The sequence below is a fragment of the Polyodon spathula genome, chromosome 3 (genome assembly GCF_017654505.1).
Source record: "Polyodon spathula isolate WHYD16114869_AA chromosome 3, ASM1765450v1, whole genome shotgun sequence".
Lineage (NCBI taxonomy): Eukaryota > Metazoa > Chordata > Actinopteri > Acipenseriformes > Polyodontidae > Polyodon > Polyodon spathula.
Window position 1 is genome coordinate 51125740 of NC_054536.1, and position 24616 is coordinate 51150355.

Sequence of the window (24616 nt, forward strand, 5' to 3'; positions counted from 1 at the left end):
ACGCTCTGCACCTGCAGAGCAAGATATATCAACAACAACACATCCTAACAAAAAAAAGGAGAGAATGAGAGAGCCACGTGAATATGTCATATCAGGTTGTGGGGGAGTGAGAGTGTCTAATGCTTCAGCGTATGATATACTTGAAGGATGGAACAATACACAGAGCTTGAATGAACCTGCTTGTAGAGAGAGGGAAGAAAAATTAAAGGCTCAGCATACTGTGGCAAAGTGGCTAGTGGAGGGGAACAGGTATAGCGGTGATGCGATGCAGGAGTGACAGGCAGACAACAGTTTCCAGTGGAAAGGTGCTTTTATTTATAATCCAGGTCTGGTGACCGTAAAATAATAAATCCCCGGCGATACACAACCATGTGTAAAGCGCGGAGATAACAAAACAGGGCACAGTCCACAACAAAAATGAACCCACGGTCACCAGTCCTGGGTGAGTGCAGACATGAGGGTGCGTGGTGAATACACAGATACAGTGGTGTGCAGGGGTGCTCCGGACAGTGCTGACCCTTTGCGACAGCTCCGGAGTAGTGCTCTGGCTACAGTGAAATAAACACAGACAGTTAATAAACAAACACAACACGTAATCACAAAAACACTGCGAGTTCCACTCTCGCTCCTTCTTCCTCCAAACGTTCTACCCAAACGAAGGAAAAGATCAGCGTTACCATGGCCCCTATATGTAATCCTGCATGATATCTAGGTAAACGGTTGCAGCTGCCTTATTACTTGCAGCTGCCTCTCGTTTACCTTTCAATACAGTCTTACAACAGAGTCGCGCTTCTTTCCAGGCTGACCCACTTCCCTGACCCGGAAACGAACTGTCAGGCCAGCCCTTCGAGATACTTCTCCTCTCGTTCTTTAGCGCCCTCACGGGTCAGGTGGAAGATTCATCACCAGAACTCATCTTTCCGTCACACATACTTACAGAGAACAGTATCCAGAACAGGGTTTCTGGTTGTGATAAAACAGCTCACGAAAGCAGGCTAGACCGTAATTTGACTGGCTTTTTCAGAACAGGTTATATTTTGGCTAGTTTTGCAAGAGCAGATGTGTGATTGAATAAAGGATGATGTGAGAGATTGCCTTGGCTAGTGTGCCATATTATTTTGACACAATCTTACCCACAGTCTCAGTCAGTCCCTCCTCTTTAGACACAAATCGATTTCTTTCTTGAAGACATTTTATAACCAAAACTTTAGGTTCTCAAGGAGCAAGTAGCATTCACCCAAGTTTGCTCAGCTTTTAGTAGCATAGATTTTAAATATGAATCATGTTTGTTATAAATAGTAAAAGTGACAGCAAGCATACAATATGTAATATATAAATGCCATTCAATCATGCTTAAGATCTTCAATCAGACATCTGTGGAAAGAAGGAAATAATTTACAGTAACCATTTTATAGTTGGTTTGATCTCTATATTTACTGTAATGTTCATTTAATAATAAATAGAATAACATCAAATTTGGCATCACCCATTACTGATTTCCCAGCACAGTTCTGTGACTGAAAAGTGAATTATGTGAATCAGATGCCTCTGTACTGTATTCTGAAGGTTCACTTGTCTTGAAATAAAAAATAACAAGGTGAAGCAAGTGAGAAACACACTGATAAGTGTAAAGATGTTTTGAAGACACATTCCAGCACAGCTTGTTCTGACAAATGAACGTTGGTTGAACAGAGATTACATTCTTCAGAATTCTACACTACCAAGCTGTAGATGTGTCAAAGCCAAACCCTGCAGACTGTGAACAGCCTCTGACATTGAAATGTTTGAGGAATGAGTCAGTGAATTCTGAGAAGGAATTTTGTTCATAAAAGTGAGACAAAATACTGTACATTAAAGAAGTAACATAAAACTGTGAAATGTTTCCTATAGCTAGGCAACATTTCCAAGTAACTGCTTTTGGGCATGTGGATTCAGACAGCGCTATTGTGAATCATTAACCTCACAGATCATCTCAGTTAACTAGTTTCCAAGTAGAGCAGTCATTATTCTACAGGTTGAGGCTCCCAGAAAGCTAACAGGTCTTTACAATATGGCTTTAAATAGTAACAAAAATGTCAAGCAGCCTAGGTGATCCAGACTATAAATATACCCTAAAACACATTTTAAAATGTCTTTATGCATAAAACAGTTCTTTAATTTATTATAGCATTAATTTCCCCTGCTGGAGTCATGTAGAAGCCTGTAGAAAATAGTTTTGCATTTAGTTCCCTTGCCTTTGGCTTGGTAATGACCATTGAGTCAACTATTAATGTTAATAAATATTGCTAAAGGATCAGGCAATTTTTGCAGAACAACACACGTATGCAACAATTGAAGATGTTTTGGTCTTTAAACAGTATTCTTCAGACAAATTTTCCTACACAAAATACTCACTTCATAACGCTGTAATATAGCCAACTGCTGCAGAAAAAAAAAAAAAAAAAAGTAGTGACAGCCATAACGTGGAACAGCAAGCCACAGAGTGGTAGACTGAACATATACTGATGCTGCAGTCCAGCAACTGGTGTACATAAAGCTTTAAAAATGTTTTTAATTTAGAATGTCTATATTTGAATATGCATGTCACAGTGCGAAACTAACTGCGTAAATAAAGAAGAGTGCATTTTTTTGTTTTGGTGTATTTAAAAGGCAGCCAATGTATATGTACACTGCTTGTACATGTATATGTACAGTGGCTCTCAAAAGTATTCAACCCCCTTGGACTTTTCCACATTTTATTGTATTACAGCATGGAATCAAAATGTATTTAATTAGGAGTTTTTGCCACTGATCAACACAAAAAAAGTCCATAATGTCAAAGTGAAAAATAAAATCTACAGATTGTTCAAAATTAATTACAAATATAAAACAGAAAATAATTGATTGCATAAGTATTCACCCCATTTGCTATGACACACCTAAATAAGCTCTGGTGCAACCAAATGTCTTTAGAAGTCACATAATTAGTTGAATGGAGTCCACCTGTGTGCAATTAAGGTGTTTCACATGATTTCAGGTTAAATACACCTGTCTCTGGGAGGTCCCACAATTGGTTAATACACTTCCTAACAAAAACTACATCATGAAGATGAAGGAACATTCAAAGCAAATCCGGAATAAGGTTCTTCAAAAGCACCAATCAGGGGAAGGATATAAGAACATTTCCAAGTCATTGAATGTCCCTTGGAGCACAGTAAGTTCATTATTAAGAACTATGGCAAACTGAAACTGTCTAGAACAGGCCGTCCTCAAAAACTGAAAATCTGAGCGAGAAGGGCACTGGTCAGGGAGGCCACCAAGAGGAATATGGCAGCTCTAAAGGAGTTGCAGTCCTCCACGGCTGAGCTGGGAGACACTGTGTATTCGGCAACAACAGCCCGTGTGCTTCACAAAAATGGCCTTTATGGGAGAGTGGCAAAAAGAAAGCCATTGTTGAAAAAAACTCACATTAAATCTCGACTAGAGTTTGCCAGAAGGCATGTGAGACCAAGTGGAAGGAGATTCTATGGTCTGATGAGACCAAAATAGAGTTTTTTGGCCTCAACTCTAAGCTCTATGTTTGGCGCAAGCCTAACACTGCATATCATCCTGAGAACACCATCCCTACCGTGAAGCATGGTGATGGCAGCATCATGCTATGGGGATGCTTCTCTGCATCAGGGCCTGGAAAGCTCGTGAAGATAGAGGGCAAAATGGATGCAGCAAAGTACAGAGAAATCCTGGAGGAAAACCTGCTGAAGTCTGCAAGAGACCTGGGACTTGGGAGAAGATTCATCTTCCAGCAGGACAATGACTCCAAACATATATCCAAAGCCACACTGGAGTGGCTTAAAAACATAAAGGTCAATGTCCTGGAGTGGCCTAGTCAAAGCCCAGACCTCAATCCAATTGGGAATAAGTGGAAAGAGTTGAAAATTGCTGTTCACCAAAGGTCCCCATCCAACTTGACGGAGCTTGAGCAATTTTGCAAAGAAGAATGTGCAAAAATTGCAGTGTCCAGATGTGCAAAGCTGGTAGAGACTTATCCAAATAGACTCATGGCTGTAATTGCTGACAAAGGTGCCTCTACCAAATATTGACTCAAGGGGGTGATAACTTATGCAATCAATTATTATTTTTTTTGTATTTTTGTTTTATATTTGTAATTAATTTAGAACAATTTGTAGATTTTATTTTTCACTTCGACATTATGGACTTTTTTGTGTTGATCAGTGGCAAAACCTCCTAATTAAATCCATTTTGATTCCATGTTGTAACACAATAAAATATGGAAAAGTCCAAGGGGGTGGGGTGAATACTTTTGAGCGCCACTTTATATGTGTAAAGTCTTTAAGTGTATGGACATATTACCTTTGCCACTGGGACCTGACTAGAAACAAGGCTTCGGGCTTACTGTTTTCAAGAGAAAATTAGAAATGCTGGGAAAGATGACAGGCAAGTCAGCCTATTGAGACCCATTCCCTTTTAGCACATAATTTCCCAGAGGGTGGCATCTAATTGCTTTTGAACGACATTAATGTTTCTCTGCTTCCTCATCCTGTTGACTATTCAACACATTTATTATTTTCTGAGTAATAAAAAAAGCTTTCTAAATTGCATTCTGTATATTTCCTGGACAAATCAGAGTCTTTAAATACCGTCGCAAATTGTGCTCAGACACTGCCTTGAGAAAGTTGGCAGAACATTCTGCAAGCCGGAGAAGCTGGAACTTCAGTGCAGGGATTAGAAATGGAACCGGAATGATTTTTTTTTTGTCTTGCCTTTCAGCCTGTTCTCTCTGTCTATTTCCATTGTTTTCAAAATTCAAAAAACCATCATCTCGATTAGCTGCAGAGTTTATTTCAGACAAATATTGCATTAAAGTATATGTTGCAGGTCAAACACAACAATACCTTTCTGAATAAAATAGTTTTTATACAGTTAAAAAATATTAATAAACAACAAAGATTTGATGGATTTTATTCTGGTGTTATGGCCAAACCCACTCAAAAATCAGGTCAGAATAAAACTACAAATTATTTACAAAAAGGTAAAAACACATGTCGACTGCCACTGAAAACGAAAAAGATGGCTCCCACTGATCAACAAAGGCAGTAACTAAATGGGGATCAAAAACAAAGAGTTGTGGACCCTGTAAAACCTGTGGCGGATCAGCAACACTGCATGGTGAGTGCAATTTCCAAAATTGTAATGTGTTTGATTACCAGTAATATACGCTTCAGTATCTATACTTTGTTATAGCCTATAATGCCCATTTTTGTCATATTTTGTCTGGATCACAGGTCACAGACTGTCACAGTCAGCAGACCACTGACAGTGACACTGTCACTACAAACATTACAATAACCTATAGCAGACAAAGGATTGATAAAATGGGATTATATAAAGACAACTTCAGCAATGAATATGGAAAAATAAATGTTTCTTTACTCACAATTATGTCAGTGGTACAAATGTTCTGATGCAGTAAAGATCAGATAGTTGTTTCCCCAGTGGCGGATCTGGTAAAGGCACTTTGAGTGGAGTGCAGGATGCACCCTATAGCCTGGAGGTCACTGGTTCAAGTCCAAGCTATTCTATTGCCGACTGTTGATGGGCGCTCCCGGGGGGCGGCACACAATTGGTCAAGTGCCGTCTGGGTGTGGGGACTTAAAGCACAGGTCTCTAGTCATTTTTTCTCCAGAAAAAGCAGAGAAAACCTTTTAATGGCCGAGTGAGACCGAATGAAGCCGAAAAAGGGGCATATCTGAAGAGTACACATAGCCCCTGCACCACAGAGATAACACAGACATAACAAAGGAGATAGCTGCTTCTGCATTAAGCGCTCAAAGAATATCATGGACATTTGCAGAGCTTTTTGAGATGCCATTGTAATAAAACAATGACTTGGATCACATTATGGAGGAGTTTGGTGATAAAACGAATGATCAAGAGAGGATTTGTCAGTATGCACGACTAAATAAATAAATTAGACCTGACACACCTGACAAGTGCTGAATAAATGGACCGCTAAAGGTTAAACGTAATTCCATCTATGGTTATTGCATGTTTATAAACCATCTATAATGCTTTATTAAACATTCCTTAAAATAATTAAACATATATGTTTATAAAACATTAATAAGCAACACTGTAATATAAAGTGCTACCAATAATAAAATAATTGACGATTACTACATTTATTTAAAAAAAACTCTTGCCTTATATTTAAGCTATATACGGAATATATATATATTATATATATATAATATATATATATTATATATTATTATGGATATATATATATATATATATATATAAGTTTGAGTACACCTGCTTGAAACCAGGTTTTTCATGATTATCTATGCTTTTAACTGTATAAACTTGTCTATAAACACTTAATATTTCATTATAAGATATGTGTACTTATAGAAGCTGATAATCATAAATGAATTGCATTCAAAAATTACATTTTTAAATGAAAATGTAAATCTTGTCAATTTCAATGAAATAGTCACCAAAAGCAAGGGTATTTCTGTCTGAAGCCCAAGTCAGTTAAAAGTCTGAAATGTGTATAACACGGTGTTATAACACTGGCCTAAGTATAAAAGTGTCTTTGTTAGATGTTCTCTGAGTTAACTAGCATGTTACCTAATTTACCTTTTGTCACCAATTATCGTTAACAGGTGAGGGTCCATGATTACTGTAAATGTAAGTAGCATAGGCACAAGTTTGTCATTCCTGAATGTAAGGAAGCAGAAAATGGCAAAATACGCTCAGTTAAGCAAAGAAAAAAGAAAGTCTGTAATTACTTTAAGAAATGAAGGTCAATCTTTAAGACAAATCGAAAGAACTTTGCAAGTGTCTGTCTGCTGTGGCCAAGACTATTAAACGATTTGAAGAAACTGGCACTCATGAGGACCGAATAAGGTCAGGCAGGCCAAGGGTGATCTAAGAATCAGAGAACAAGTTAATTCAAGTCGCAAGTCTGCGAAACAGGTGATGTTTCAACATCAACTGTTCAGCGGAGATTACGTGAAGCTGGCCTAACTGGAAGAATTGCTGCAAATAAACCATTGTTAAGAGTGCAGAATAAGAGGAAGAGACTTGCCTGAGCCAGAAAACTGGACGTTTGAGGAGTGGAAGTCGGTCTTATGGACCGATGTGTCAAAATTTGAAATATTTGGGTCCAACAGCTGAGTATTTGTAAGATGCAGAAACGGTGAGCGCATGAGTTCCTCATGTGTGGTTCCCACTGTCAAGCATGGAGGAGGCAGTGTCAGGGTTAGGGATTGCTTTGCTTGTGACAGAGTTTTCCATGGCAACCTCAACCAACATGGCTATCATAGCATACTTCAGAGGCATGTCATTCCATCAGGATTACAGCTAGTTGGACAGTCCTTCATTCTTCAGCAAGATAATGACCCGAAACACACCTCAAAGTTGTGCAAGACCTATCTGGCGAAGAAGGAAAGTGAAGGACAACTCAATCTAATGACCTGGCCTGCCCAGTCTCTAGACCTCAATCCCATAGAACTTGTATGGGATGAACTGGACAGAAGAGTCAAAGCAAAGCTACCCACAAGTGCCCTACGTCTTTGGGACTTGCTGCAGAAGAGCTGGGGAGACATGTCAGGTGATTTCCTGCTGAAACTTGTTTACCGAATGCCTCGTGTTTGTGAGGCTGTTATTAAGGCAAAGGGTGGCTATTTTGAGTAATCCAAGATTTAGAGACAATTTTCAATTTTCTTGAACATTGCTTTGATACTCCTTATGTTTTGTTATGTATATTGTAACATGTGTTTTCATTTTCAAGTATTTACAGAAACGTGAAACGTATAACCCAGGCAACGGCTAAACACTATATATATATATATATATATATATATATATATATATATATATATATATATATATATATATATATATATATATATATCTAGTCATTTGTTTATCACAAACCTGGTCCTGGGGACCCACGGTGTCTGCTGTTTGTGTTCCAGCTGAGTTCTCAATTATTAAATTGATCCCCCAATTGAACTAATAATGAGTTACTTAATGCAATGTTAGACATAACTTAGGGTGCGTTCACGGAGATCATTCTTAGAAGATCATTGGCTAAATTGGTCAGATTCTGCACAGAATATGTGCAGAATGATCTCTGTGAATGCACCCTTTAACTATTCAACTTTTGTGGCTGCTTTCACAGACCCTGATCAGCACTAATGTTGGACTACCTTACTTGAGTTAACATTAGGTAGTCCTAGATTAGTACTAATTGAGGCCTGTGCAGCCAGCCATTTATAGCTACAAATAATTCAAATGTTCCGATTAGACAAATTATTAATTCAATCGAGGGTTCAATTAAATAATTCAGAGCTCAGTTGGAATAAAAAACAGCAAATACTGGGTCCACAGCTGGCTATTTTGAGGAATCCAAGATTTAGAGACAATTTTCATTTTTCTTGAACATTGCTTTGATACTCCTTATGTTTTGTTTTGTATATTGTAACATGTGTTTTCATTTTCAAGTATTTACAGAAATGTATACGACATAAAACATTGTCAATTATGAAAAAAACCTAGTTTCCAGCAAGTGTACTCAAACTTTTGACTGGTACTGTGTGTATATATATATATATATATATATATATATATATATATATATATATATATATATATATATATACACACACACACACACAGTGGCTTGCAAAAGTATTCAGACCCCTGACCAATTCTCTCATATTACTGAATTACAAATGGTACACTGAAATTTCGTTCTGTTTGATATTTTATTTTTAAACACTTAAACTCAAAATCAATTATTGTAAGGTGACGTTGTTTTTATGTTGGGAAATATTTTTAAGAAAAATAAAAAACTGAAATATCTTGCTTGCATAAGTATTCAATCCCCACACATTGATATTTAGTAGAGCCACCTTTCGCTGCAATACCAGCTTTAAGTCTTTTGGGGTAAGCATGTACCAGCCTTGCACACAGTGTCGGAGTATTTTGGCCTATTCTTCTTGGCAGATTTGCTCCAGGTTGTTCAGGTTGGTTGGACGACGCTTGTGGACCGCAATTTTCAAATAGTGCCACAGATTCTCAATGGAATTGAGATCAGGACTGGGCCACTGTAGGACATTCACCTTTTTGTTCTTGAACCATTCCAATGTTGCTTTGGCCTTGTGCTTGGGATCATTGTCCTGCTGAAATGTAAATTTCTTCCCAAGCTTCAGTTTTTTAGCGGACCGAAGCAGGTTCTCTTGCAGTATTTTCCTGTATTTTGCTCCATCCATTCTTCCTTCAATTGCAACAAGATGCCCAGACCCTGCTGATGAGAAGCATCTCCACAGCATGATTCTACCACCACCATACTTCACTGTAGGGAAGTTGTGTCTTGAGGCATGGGCAGTGTTAGGTTTGCGCCTCACATAGCGCTTTGAGTTTTGGCCAAAAAGATCTATCTTTGTCTCATCTGACCACAAAACCTTTTCCCACATCGCAGCTGGGTCACTGTCATGCTTTCTGGCTAACTCTAGATGTGTTTTCAGATGGTACTTTTTGAGTAACGGCTTCTTTCTTGCCACCCTCCCATACAGGCCAGTGTTATGCAGAGCTCTTGATATGGTTGACTGGTGCACCATTACTCCACTCCCAGCCACTGAACTCTGTAGCTCCTTCAAAGTGATTGTTGGCCTCTCTGTGGCTTCTCTCACAAGTCTCCTTCTTGTTTGAGCGCTGAGTTTTGAGGGACGGCCTTTTCTTGGCAGTGCCTGGGTGGTGTAATGCAGCTTCCACTTCCTGATTATTGATCCAACTGTGCTCACTGGGATATCCAAACACTTGGATATTATTTTGTACCCTTTCCCTAACCTATGCATTTGTATTACTTTATCTCTAACTTCTGTAGACTGCTCTTTGGTCTTCATTTTCCTTCAGATTCACAGCTTTACCAATGATCCTTCAACAGAGGGGTTTTTATCCAGAAAATGTGACAGCAACTTTAATGGTTCACAGGTGGAGGCCAATGATAAGGTAATTGTGTCCTCGTTTGGGCAATTTCTTTCATTGGTGCAAACTGGGAGCTTCCACAGCACAGGGGTTGAATACTTATGCAAGCAAGATATTTCAGTTTTTTATTTTTCTTAAAAATATTTCCCAACATTAAATCATTGTCACCTTACAATAATTGATTCTGAGTTTCAGTGTTTAAAAATAAAATATCAAACAGAACGAAATTTCAATGTACCATTTGTAATTCAGTAATATGAGAGAATTGGTCAGGGGTCTGAATACTTTTGCAAGCCACTGTATACACACACACACACACACACACACACACACACACTGGTGTGTTTGTTCATGGTGGTTTCTTATAAAACTTCAATGATATATTAAAAAACAAACAAAAAAAAACATGTCTGACGTGCACTGAAGGTACCGCATCTGACTGAAACCTGACTCGTTGCTTGCTTTTAAATCCCATACTATATTCAAGTAAGTTGCCCTCCAGATAATCACTGTTGAGAAGTGTGTGCCCGGATTTCGGGGTGAAGTACCCCTCTTTCGACTTGTACAAACCGCACCCTGGAGTGAAACATGGCACTCTTTTTTCCCTGGAAAGGCATGCACCCAATGCCCTGACATGTTGGAGTTCCTGCAACCCCATGCACACGCACAAATTCCCCATATTATTATTATTATTATTATTATTATTATTATTATTATTATATTTTATTATCTCACAAACCTGTAGGCCAGACATACAGACTGAGAACTGTTTCCCTTTTGATACGTCATGTGTGACATTGTACAAAAAGGTTGTGTTTTTGGTAGGCGTGGTCCATAATCCACATTAATCACATTTTAGCAGCCTATAAAATGTTTTTTTGTTTTGTTTTGTTTTGTTTTATTAATAATGCTGATATTCTTAATAAACACTGCTACATCCATTTCAGTGATACACATAAAAAAAAACCTGCAGTATACACTTTTAGTCATTAATTTGAATATAAGGATGCCAACCCACTGAGATTGTTGGCAATGTCATTGTTTTTAATTGTTTAAAATAAATAAATGTGTAAACTCAAACAGGGAAAAGAAAGTTGCAACAGAAAAGGAAAAAAAGAAGCAGACTGCTGACATTTTCTTTTAAGGCTGCAACATAGGCATTGTTGTTCCTAGAGACAGGATTGAAATAAGTGTATTTATGATACACAACATTTGATACACAACATTTCTTTTCATAGATTAAAAAAAAAAGTTAATACTTTGGAGTTTGAGAAGACAGATTTGACTCACTGTCCTCTTGCCCAAACTGCACAAGATGACATTTCTTATAATAATATGAGACATCTTGCACACAAAGTATTAACTTAAATTTTAGCCAAGTTGTGCTACCTTTTACTTTTTTTGGAAATATATACTGTAGCAGTTAATGTCTTATAGAGTATGTGTTTGCTGCGTCTCAAAATACCTTTATTTAACAATAATAATGGTCCATCAAACTTGGCGATATCTCCAGTTTTACACTGACAGAACTCTATTTGTGACCTGTCAATTCTGCTGGCTTCACCTGCTCTATGGTAACACAGTCAAAGAAGTCCATATTCAGTCATAAATTGTGCTGCAATTGAAAGAAGAAATGATCAAAAGTCAATATTGCAAACATCAAGAGGTACTTCAATGAAAAAAAAAAGTATTCTTCATTATCCATTCAATTTCAACTGCTCTTAAAGATAAACTGACATAGATCAATTTCTTTTTTATTCATTTTTCCAATTTTTCTCCCAATTTTGGAATATCCAGTTATGTAACCTGACTCACCGCTGCATCTCCCGAACTAACTTGGGAGAGATGAAGACGAGCACTTGTGTCCTCCGAAACGTGTGCTTGCTGTGCAAGCCCGCAGTGCAGTCATATTCAGAAGTTACAACATTGGAGGACCACGCAGTTCCAAATTACATACAGGCCAGCCTGCAGGCGCCTGGCCAGCCACAAGGGGTAGCTGGTGAGCGGTGAGCCAAGGACTCCCCAGCCGACCTAACCCATACCCAGCCTGGACAGCGCTTAGGGAATTGTGCACAGCCCACTGAGACCTCCCGTCTCCAGTCGGCAGTGGCATATCTTGGATTTGAACTGGCGATCTTCAAGCTATAGGCACATCCTGCACTCCGGGCGGCATGCCTTTATCGGATGCACTACTCGGGAGCCCCAGCATAGATCAATTACAACAAAAATAGATGTACCACACTATGACTGCAGATATGCTATTCCTGTAGGTATACTTTTATGGTAATTAAGGGGGTATGCTAATATTTTGTGTGACAGTCATTATAAGAACCATAGTATGAATTAAACAGGCATTGCATTAAAATGGTGTTTAAAGCAATGTTATGTGATGTTAGAATGATATTACAGAAACATTCTAAATTTGACTTACCTAATCGTAGCCACCCAGGTTTAAATCAGGTATAAATGGATTGTAGTACTTCTACTAAACTGACACTGGCCTACCCCCTCCAGACATTCCACACTTGGAATGTGCATTTCCAAAATCTAGAAATGTATAGTACGGTGACGGTATGGTGACATAAACAATATAGGAAAATAATGCTCCACTCTTGGTGCCAACAGTAGTTGTATACATTGCCTGTCTCTTACAAACTGTATATTTCCTGTTTTAAGACTTTATTATTTGCTACACTTTACAATGCCGTCCCTTCTGTCAGCTTTAAGCCTGCACATTCTCAGCATCATCAGTAAATTCAATCCCCTACAGCTGGTTACACAGACCCTAATTAGTCCTACTCTTGGACTACCTTTAAATTAGTATTTTTTTATTTATGATTTGGAAAACAGTTCCTTTGCTGTAGACCACATGCTCTGGGTGTGGGAGGACAAAGTCAAGTACAGATAGAGCTGTAGAGCCCTGGAGTGTGTGTGTGTGTGTGTGTGTGTGTGTGTGTGTGTGTGTGTGTGTGTGTGTGGTATGAGCTTATTAGTTGTTTTTTGTCTTTGTTCCTATCAGTTTCCATTCATTGCTTAAATTTGAATAAATGTATCACAATGTTTATAATTTTGCCTGTGTTCAACCATGCCCACTCAGACTGTATCTGTTGTGGTGGCTTAATTGGGACAGTCTGTCATTGGTTCCAGTCCTGTAAGTTTAATTTAATAAAAAGAGCGTTGGTTCATTTAAACGCAATTTCTTCACCTTGCTTCCACCACTGTTACAATATCGTCAAAAGGTACACGGCTATGCGTTATTTAAATAGTTGATTAAAAATGGATATGCTTGTGGCAGGGTGGAAGCCCTGCCAGTGTGTGTGTAGGGAATATTGGGTTGACCAGAATACATGTAAAAATGTGGCTGGAGCCTTAATTGAATGATTGATGGTTAATTAGGCTTCATCCACATGGTATATAGGACAGGAGAAATCCTTCCTCTGGTGGAGGGAGTTGGTGAGTGAACACTGTGTTGGTTGTTTTAGGTGTATACTGATCAGTGAAGGTGAATGCCCAGCCTGACATTAATGTTTTGTTTGATCTGCTTTTTGTTGGCCTACGTGCCATTGTTTGTTTGTTCCTGTATGAAATGTACGCAACAGCACTTAAAGTACAGCTCTCTTGCTGGGAACGAGCCTGGCCAGTGATGCTACCCTGACACAATGCCTAATGTGGATCTTTGATACTAATTCAGACATGTTTTCCCAGTTGTATAACTTATCAAAGCCAGCACTGACATATCAATTAATTTTATTTAGTGATACTATGTTCATACTTTGGAACACCAACTTTATATGTCTAGGTATAACGAATCAAATTCAGCTGTGCATAAAATAAGGATTATTTATTTTGTTCGTTGCATTAGGACCCCAAGATACGGCTGCCTTTGGCAGTTACAAATAATAATAATAATAATAATAATAATAATAACAATAATAATAATTGTGCCCACAGAATGATTGATCGTTCCAAAAAAAAAAAAAAAAGGGTTATTTATTTATTTTTTTGTCACAGCCCTCAGAAGGTTTATCATTGAGGTGTGATATCATTACTTCAGCATTCGGGGAATAATGGAGAAAAAAGGGCTGTAGATTTGGAGAAAAGGCAGGACTGTACATTCAGATTAAGTGATGCAAACTGTAAGATCAAGAGCAAAATTGTTTTGAACTATACCTGTCTAAGACACTAATCTTGTAGACTAATTGGGTCTTTTTTGGAATACAAAGGATATCTGACGCAGGAGCTCAACAAGGCTCCAAAAAGTTATTAATGGCAGCTGTCAGACGTGTATCGCAGAGGATGAGTCATACCAGGCCATGCAGGGGCACTCGTTGGTTTAGTTTGATTAGTCTGGTCTCTGAGTGGCTTTAAAGGCAGCAACCCTCCAGCATTTTTCTGCAATGAAACTAATGAACTTGATATACATATAAAAAGGGTAATTCACACCCATTTTCACAGTCAATTATACAGTTAGGGAGAGGCGGTTGTCACCTTTATGTTACAGATAATGTATTTGTCACAAAACTTGGTATTAGCATTATTTGGCATATGATATATGTGTCTGTCTTTCTGTCTGAACATCTGTCAATCTGTGTTGCACACTTGACATTTATGCATATATATGGAGAATTATCAAATTGTGATTAAAATTATTACTTCTCATTGTATAATTATATGTACTCTAATTATGAATTTACAGATGTGGCAGGAGACCCACATGCTACGGATGTGCCCCTCCCAGATTTGATAAAAGAATATAATGAATATTCACCAAGCCTTCATTGGTGAATTGCTGCTTGGGTTAGACTTAGACTGAGTATGTGCTTTAATTGAATTGTTTAAAGAAACCATCAATCTGGGTTATCTGGGTCAGATATCAAGCTTTTTAAATTCTATCACAAATAATTTGGAAATCATTTTTTACACCTGTGGGAAATCTGTGCATTGCACATTCTATGCAGCATACATGACACCACAGATTTACCATTTTTTCCAGCAGAAATGATCATTTTCAACACATTTCTTAATCTTTTGTATTGAAAAGCATTACATCATCACTTTATGCCTTCTGCACCTAGTTCACATGCATAAAACAGCTCAGACAGTAGAATGGAAATATCATATGACAGTAACATATACTGGTAATGTTAAACCAGTTTGGTGGAGATGACTGTGGCATAAGTCAGTGGCAAGAGGTGCAAATGCACCCCAGCATGTTTAACATATCTCATACCTTTTAAGATTGCGGGATATCCTTGCATGTGAGTAAACTTGAATCATGTACCTTTATTTTGGTATCAAGAACATCCTTGTCTGATTGGGAATCAGGAGTAATCCTTCTTCAAAGTGCACGTGGTACATTTTTGAGGTGCATTTGCACCACTTTCCACCTTTTGAGAGTTACAAAAAAATAAAAAAATGTAGAAATGGTGATGTAGAAATGGTGCACCACTTCTAAAGTGGATTTATCACTATATATGTATTTGTTTTATTTTCACAACAGCCTAGCTAACACACAACGCTGTCACAACGTTGCAGTAAGGTTGTGGGTTGGTTGGGGCGAATGCAACGTTAACACACAACGCTGGTTGCAGTAAGGTTGTGGGTTGGTTGGGGCGAATGCAACGTTAGAGATATACTTGGTCCAAAATAAATGTTGTGGCAACGTTGCTAAAACGACACTTGATAACGCTGTAGAAACGTCATGTATTAACTAATGCACAACGTTGTGGGAAGGTTGTGGTCTGGTATTGAAAAACGCAACATTGTCACAACGCTGTGACAACGTTAGATATATTAGATATTAGATATATTAAATAAATGTTGTGGCAATAGCTATTTTATTACATTTATTAGTGTTTTCAGTTTTATTATTATTATTGTACTATTCAAGCCTAGCTCTTATTCTTGAAAAATAGAGCAATAGTTTGTTTTACAGGCTTGATTCTAATTGATGCTAAAGTGTTCCGTTGCACACGCCTCGAGGAGCATCAACTGAAGATGCTCGTGCACCTGTCAGAGAGCTTAGTAGTGTGAAGGATAATAAGAGAGAGCGGAGAGATCATTTATAAATTGTTGTATTTGTATAATTTATTTCTTAATATATATTTAAATTACATATATATTGTGTGTGTGTGTGTGTGTATGTGTGTGTGTGTGTATATATATATATATATATATATATATATATATATATATATATATATATATATATTATGTATGTGTGTGTGTGTGTGTGTGTGTGTGTGTGTGTGTGTGTGTGTGTGTGTCTTTGTTTTTGTTTGTGTGACAGAAATACAATGAGTTCTGGTGATAAATCTCCCTCCCGACCTGTGAGGGTGCTAAAGAACGGGAGGAGAAGTATCTGGAAGGGCTGGCCTGACAGTTCATTTCCAGGACTGGGAAGTCGGTCAGCCTGGAAAGAAGCGAGACTCTGTTGTAAGAACGTATTGACCTGAAAGGTAAACGAGGGGCAGCTGCAAGTAATAAGGCAGCTGCAACCGTTTACCTAGATGTCATGCGGGAGTACATATAGGGGCCAGTGTAACACTGATCTTTTCCTTCATTTGGGTTGAACGGTGGGAGAGAGAAGGTCTGAGAGAGGAGCTCTCAGAGTGAAAAAGAAAGCATTATATGTGTTGTGTGTTATTTCTGTCTATCCGTAATTGTCTGTTCTTTGTCGCACCAATAGACAGTTAAAGCACACCTCTGGAGCTGTCGCAACGAAAGCACTATTCGGAGCACCACTGCACAGAGCACCTGCACGTTTGCATTCACCCAGGACTAGTGACCGTGCCTTTGTTTTTGTTCAGGACTGTGCCTTGTTTGTCATCATCCCCGTGCTTTACACATTGTTGTGTATTGCCGGGGATTTATTATTTGACGGTCACCAGACCTGGAAAAAGACACAATAAACACTTATTTACAGAATCATCGTTGTCTGATTATCATTCCTGCACCGAATCACCGGTACACCTGTGAAACTGGCCGAAGACTCCCTGACATCGGCCAGGGTCGGGATCCTGTCAGTCCCTGCCCTTCGCAGTAGCCAACCTATCCCTCAACTCCTCTAACACTACCACCACCACCCTCGTTCCCGGGACCAAGACCTCCAAGAACGCCTACCCCGTTGGGACCCCTTGACAAATATTTGACCTATGCTCCCTCTGTCCCCCCTCTCTGTTTCAGATGTAACCAGCCAGGACATAGGGCCAGGTTATGCCCCGCTGCCATGGAGTGTGACGTGACTGCATGCAATTGGGCACCTGAAACTGGTAAGCATGGCTGGGGTCTGGTGGGAGAGTGCTGCAATGGTACCAAATGCCAGTCGAAGGGAGTGGGAAGACAGTGTGACCAAGAGAGCGAGGTTACTGGGCCGACTAGGGCAGAGGTTATTCCAGCCCCTCTCAATGTACGGGACCTGTGGTACTAGTGTGGGGCCAACATAACGACCCATCACTGGTGCACACTTGGAGGCAGGTCAGGTCCATTGAAGGTAAGGATGTTGATGGCTCTGGGGCGCTAGTATATCCAAATTTCAGTAACAAGGGGCAATTACTGTATAGCATAAACCTAGCCGCGGGCACAAGACAGCCTGTAACACAATTGTTGGTTCCCCCGTCTGTCGGACCGAGGTCATGAGGCTGGCACATGATCTCCCTTTTGCGGGGCACCTCGGAGCGGAGAAGACAAGGGAATGGATATTGGCTCGATTCTATTGGCTCAGTCTTCATAATGATGTGTCAAGATATGTAGCCACATGCCCAGACTGCCAGCGAGTAGCGCCGGGTCGAGTGCGCCCCGCCCCTTTGGTCCCACTGCTGATTATTTCCACTCCTTTTGAGCACATTGCAATGGACATAGTTGGCCCTTTGCTACCTTCTGACTCCAGGTATAGGCATATACTAGTGGTGCTGGATTATGCAACGCGATACCCGGAGGCAGTTCTATTAAGGTCCACTAGTGCCACTGCAATAGCCACCAAGTTAGCACAGATTATGGCTAGAGTAGGGATCCCCAAGGAGATTAAGACCGATCACGGAAACAATTTTTTGTCCAAAACGTTACAGCAGGTGTACAAAATATTGAAAATACGTCCCATCAGGACGTCCGTTTATCATCCACAATCGGACGGTCTGGTGGAACGTTTTAATCAAACCTTAAAGTCAATGTTGAGGCGATTCATAACACAGGAGCAGAAACATTGGGCATCACTTCTTCCTTACGTCCTTTTTGCGGTGTGAGAAGTGCCACCGAGTTCAATGGGGTTCCCCTCCTTTGAGCTCCTGTACGGCCGGCAGCCTCACGGCATTCTCAACCGGCTGAGAGAGGGGTGGAAGGAGCACAAAGGCTCGTCCAAAAATGTAGTGAAGTATGTGCTCCTACTAAGAGATCGTCTGGATTTGGTCATCGTTTGGCCCAAGACAACCTCAGATTGGCTCAGCACCAACAGCAGCAGCTTTACAACAAAAATGCACGGATTTGAACCTTTCGACCAGGGGACAAGATAATGCTGCTACTTCCCTCATCAGAGTCAAAAATGTTCGCTAAATGGCACGGGCCGTATGAAGTGATTTGGGCTATAGGGAAAGAAACTTATGAAATTAGACAGCCCGATCGCCGGAATGAATGTGAAATTTACCATGTTAATTTGTTAAAGCACTGGCATGCAAGGGAGGTCTTATTTATAGCCCCAGGCAATATGGAGGATGATTTAGGCCCCTGTCCAGAGACCCCGAGCACAAGAGCGATTTCAATGGGGAACAATTGGTTCCAGATCAGCAAAGAGAGCTGCATAAGCTTATTGAGGAGTTCAGCGATGTTTTTTCTGACGTGACCGGCAGAACAAACTTAGTTGAATGTGACATTATCTCTCCACCAGGTGTCACAATGCGAGGAGACCGTACCGGATCCCGGAAACTCGACGATGTGGCATTCGCAAAGAGGTATGGGATATGCTTGAGCTTGGGGGGGATTGAAACTTCCAGGACCGAGTGGTGCAGTTCAATTGTCATAGTGGCCAAGAAAGACGGCACCAACCGCTTCTGCGTGTATTTCAGAAAGGTAAACGCTATTGCTAAGTTTGATGCATATCCCATGCCTCGGGTCGATAAACTTTTAGACAGACTGGGAAAAGCGAGGTTTATTTCCACTCTGGACCTGACGAAGTGATACTGGCAAATCCCTTTAACCCACAGCTCCAAAAGAAAACCACATTTTCAACCCCAGAAGGGCTGTTCCACTTTAAAACCATGCCATTTGGGCTACATGGTGCGCCCACTGCCTTTCAGAGGCTGATGGACCAAGTTTTACGGCCACATCATGAATATACAGCAGCGTATATTGATGACGTAGTGATTTCCAGCTCCACCTGGCGAGAGCATTTGGTTAGGGTTACAGCCATTCTTCAGTCTCTAAGGGCAGCCCGGCTGACAGCTAACTTGAGAAAATGTGCGTTTGCCAAAACAGAGACTCAGTGTTTGGGATTTTTAATGGGGAATGGAAGGGTGAGACTTGTGGTCACCAAAATCCAGGCTTTGACTGATGCAGCGATCCCCAAAACCAAGACTCAGGTGAGGTCACTACTGGGCTTAGCCGGTTATTTTCGCCACTTCATCCCCGATTACGCCACAGTGGTTAACCCGTTAGTCGACCTCACCAAAAAGAGTGCTCCAAATTTAATTAAATGGTCAGCTAAGTGTCAGGGGGCGTTTGATACTATTAAGCGTAGACTTTGCCAGGCCCCCACTCTTATTATTCCAGATTTAACCAAGAGATTCATCCTCCACACCGACGCATAGGATGTAGGTTTGGGTGCAGTCTTGTCCCAAAAAGTAGCTGGAGTTTGCACCTGAGCAAAAAGATGTTACCTCGGGAACGTAACTACTTCGTAGTCAAAAAAGAGTGTGTGTCCATTAAATGGGCTACTCACTCTTTACGATACTACCTGCTGGGACATTCATTTGATCTGGTCACAGACCACGCCCCACTCACGTGGTTAAGTACAATGAAGGACAGCAATGCCCGGATAACTCATGGTATCTGGCATTGCATCCCTTCATGTACCACATGGTACACCGGGCAGGGAAAGACCACCAAAATGCAGATTATTTTTCAGGGAGGGGGGAGAAATGGGAAAGGTAGATTTAGCCGAGTGTTCCTTCAGCTCCACTCTGAGCGGTGGGATATGTGACGGAAAGACAATGGGTTCTTGTGGTAAATCTCTCTCCCGACCTATGAGGGTGCTAAAGAACGGGAGGAGAAGTATCTGGAAGGGCTGGCCTGACAGTTCATTTCCGAGGCCGGGAAGTCGGTCAGCCTGGAAAGAAGTGAAACTCTGTTGTAAGACTGTACTGACCTGAAAGGTAAACAAGGGGCAGCTGCAAGCAATAAGGCAGCTGCAATAGTTTACCAAGATGTCATGAGGGATTGCATATAGGGGACGGGGTAACGCTGATCTTTTCCTTCGTTTGGGTTAAACGGTGGGAGAGAGAAGGACTGAGAGAGGAGAAAGCGTTATACGTTTTGTGTGTTATTTCTGTCTGACCGTAATTGTCTGTTCTTTGTCACACCAATAGACAGTTAAAGCACACCTCTGGAGCTGTCACAATGAAAGCACTATTCGGAGCATCACTGCACAGAGCACCTGCACGTTTGCATTCACCCAGGACTGGTGACCGTGCCTTTGTTTTTGTTCAGGACTGTGCCTTGTTTGTCATCATCCCCGTGCGTTACACATTGTTGTCTATTGCCGGGAATTTATTATTTGATGGTCACCAGACCTGGAAAAAGACACAATAAACACTTATTCACAGAATCACTGTTGTCTGATTATCACTCTTTGCCACAGTTTGTTGCTTTTTTTTTTTATATATTAGAGTAAGTTAGATGTGTGGGTGAAACAGAACTCGGACTCGTAGCTGGAGGAGATCATCGAGATCCTGAGGTAAGTTTATTTAATTTTTATTTTTTTTATGATTAATGTATTGTTATCCATAAATGTTATTATGTAAAGCGATTTATCATGGTTAAATAATTTTGAGTTATTAACAAATGGGGTTTTACCATCCCAAATTGAAAGACTTTCAATTTGGTCTCACTCAAAGGGGACAAACATTGAATTAAGGTTCACAATTACTGTGTATGAATTTCTAATATAGCTAAAAGCAAACAGAATACACATTTTGACTGTCATTCGTAGTTAGCTACGAATGTACAGTAGCAATGCCACCTAGCTATAGCTGTACTGAATGTCAGTGTGGCTGTGTTAGTTAAATTAAGTTATTTGTATTGTCATTTCATTTATTGTTGTAATATAATCTCGTGTTTTGTAATAATGTTTAAGTCCTCAACATACTGACTTAATTTAGCTGTTGGTGTTTGAGAAGGATTTAGCTAGTGAGATATTAAAACATTTTTTTCTCTAACTTTTAGCTATCTTTCTTAAGAGGAATTACAATCCTAAAACACAAATGAGGTATTATTGATAAATGACATATCGTTATTATTTTGAATACTGAATCATGTCTGGGTAATACGAGAAAAAAAGTCTGTTGGCTGTTACTTCAGAAACTTTGGAAGTTGCTAAAGTTAAACTTCTCGCGCACCTGCCTACCAACATCACTGTTGCTAGGGGAGGGTACAGATAACCATGTAGAATTGATTTCACTGTAGTCAATCAAATGTTTCAAAGCCGTGATTGGGCACACAAAATACAAGTGGACAGATAAGAGAATGGGATTGGTTACTTTCTTTGACATCAATATCACTCCCCCATTGGGGCGAGAGTATGACAAGCAGTAAAAAAGCTGTTCTTGTTGACTTCAAGATGGCCGTCTTCCCTCCCTGTATTTCTTTAGTCCAGAATTAATTGTTGTGTATTTAATCTTGATCAAACTCGGTTACCGTGTTGATTCAAGTTTAAAGTAATAAGTTTCCTTTCCATTAAAATTAGCTAGTCAGTTCTTATATTACTATTGTTGATATAGTGTAGGGGAATAATTGCAGAGAACCATTCCTGTACCTGTTTGTCGCTACTCTGTACTATCATTATTTACCGAGTTATATGCTTTAAAGCAATTTGAGTTTATGAAATGTATTGAACTGCAGGTACATGTCACTGAAAACCAAACTGTGGATGGTGTGACAACTGAGCTGGCTCCAGCTTATCTGTTAATTACCCCGACTGAGCTGGCTCCAGCTTATCTGTTGATCTTTATTGTGTTACCTCGTAAATACCTGTCCCCCCTGTTGTTGTTGCCCCAACTGAGCTGGCTTCAGCTTATTGGTTGAAAGGGAAACCACTGTCTCTCTGTAAGGTATAATAACTGTGTGCTAACTCTGTATGGTAGAACACTGCTCGGGCTTCCTAACACTGATGTGTTGAGCTGTTCTCGTTTGCGCAAACTAATAAAGCTTTATATCTCTGAACACCTGGTGCAGTTGGCTCTTTAAAGTTGCGGACCTGAAAAGTTCCACGACAACAGCTTTTGAGTTTTTAATTATTTCCAAGTAAACTCATTACATTTAGAAATTGTGTACGTGTGTTTCTATAGACAGGTCATTGTGTATATAATAATAATTTCCCAGCTGTTGTAATGGTTTTATTTAATCTAATCACATCAGTTAGAGGTACTGTATTGTTATCATATTTCAAAGCCTACTCCCTAATGCTAGACGAGGCCGGAATAAATATTCCAACCTTATGGTTACAAATAGGCCTCTCGTGTTTTTTTTTTTTTTTTTTTTTTTTTCCGTAATTTAGTTCATTGAGAGCGGCTGTCTTAAAGAAAGAAGAAAAAAAAAACTTAGTGACTGTATATTGATTCATATTGTGTAGGTGACAGTGCTTCCATAGCAAACAGCCATACGTATTTGAAAAATGATAACCATGAACATATCACAGAACAACTACATTTTACATGAAATATGATTTTTTGTCATCATTGTCATCCTTTTTCTTATATGTATGTTCTTTTGTTCTCAAGCAATAATAAAAAACAGAATAAATCAACTGAATACAAAAAAGACATACCCCTAGTTGTAGAATAATTTATCTGCACAATTTCATATACAATAACTCCTGATAATAAATGGTTTCCAAATACCTTATTCTACATGTGTATTTTTTAACTTATTGAACATAATACAAACATTTAATCAAATAAGCTTGTAATAAAAGTATACAATATCAGGAAACTGACATATCATATATGCACAATGTTTATGCAAACCCACATGATCAAATCTACAGAATACCACAGAAAATTAGAAGTTACTACAGTATATTATAATGGATATAATAATTACTATAGTTTAATGTAAAGCTACAGTCTTGTGTTGGTAAATTGGACAACCAAAAGGGTTCAGTTGTGCATCTGTGTTACATTTTTTGTGTTGCTACGACTGTTTAAGTAAGGTGTGTGTATTGTGTTGGTTTTTTCTCATTTTTTTACATCTTGACCACTTTTTTGTACTTTTAAAATTGCACTGTTCTCTTGTTCTGTTTCCAAGATGTCTTTGCGTGTATTTTTCGGAACTACGTTTCCCATCATCCTCACAATCACAGGTAAATTCATCTCAGTCACATGCGAGTAGGAGGTTCGAAATGTAAAAAAAAAAAGAACTCAACACAATACACACCTTACTTAAACAGTTGTAGCAACCATGGAAACATGTAACACACACACACAAAATAATTCCCTTTTAGTTCCCCTTTAAACTTTCAGTAGCAGGCACCCTTTGAGTTCTCAATTGGTCAATCAGATTTATAATTGTATAATTATATAATTTATTTATACCCATGACAAATCTATATTCTGGATATGTGTACATTGTAATACTTCAGATATACTGCAATACAACTGTTGTTTTATGTATGTTCATGTTAAATCTCTATTTTCACAGGTTCTTGTAGAACTGTTTGGCAGACTTAGACATTTCTCTTGGACTATTGGAGTTTGTCTGAGACTAAGGTAAAATCTTACTGTGAAATAAGAGCTCATATGTTAAATATGTTTAAGTAATCTTAACAATTTATTTTCTTTGACTTCAACTGATACTTTCAATGCAAAAAATATATATATATATAGTCTGTTTAATGTGTATATGTTACAGGGACAAACAGGGACTTGGGACAATCAAGATCGCTCTGACACAGACAGTGATTCTGAAAGTGTGGCCTATGAACCAGACATAAAAAATGCTTTCTGTGATACTTGGGAAATCGTCAATGACCTAAGTGAGTGCTACCCCTCTTTAGACACAGAGGATGAAGCACTGAAGGCAATGTGTTGGCAGATGGCTTGGCATCTTGGGCCAATAAATTTAAGGTCAAACAGAATGCAGTGGATGAGTTACTGAATCTCTTACAGTGTTACCTTCCACAGCATGCACACTGCTAAAAATGTCTGGAGATGTTAAGACAGACAAAAAATCTGGGATGCACTATCTTTTCCAATTCATGAGGAAATACTGAAAACACAAAGTACCCAGCTGAAAAAACTGCTGACCCTGAATATTAATGGGCTACCCCTTTTTAAAAATTCAGAAAAATGCAAGTGGCAAGTCTTTGCGCTGTCCTGATAAAACCAGTTAATCTCTTCCCTATTGTGTTGACATCTGG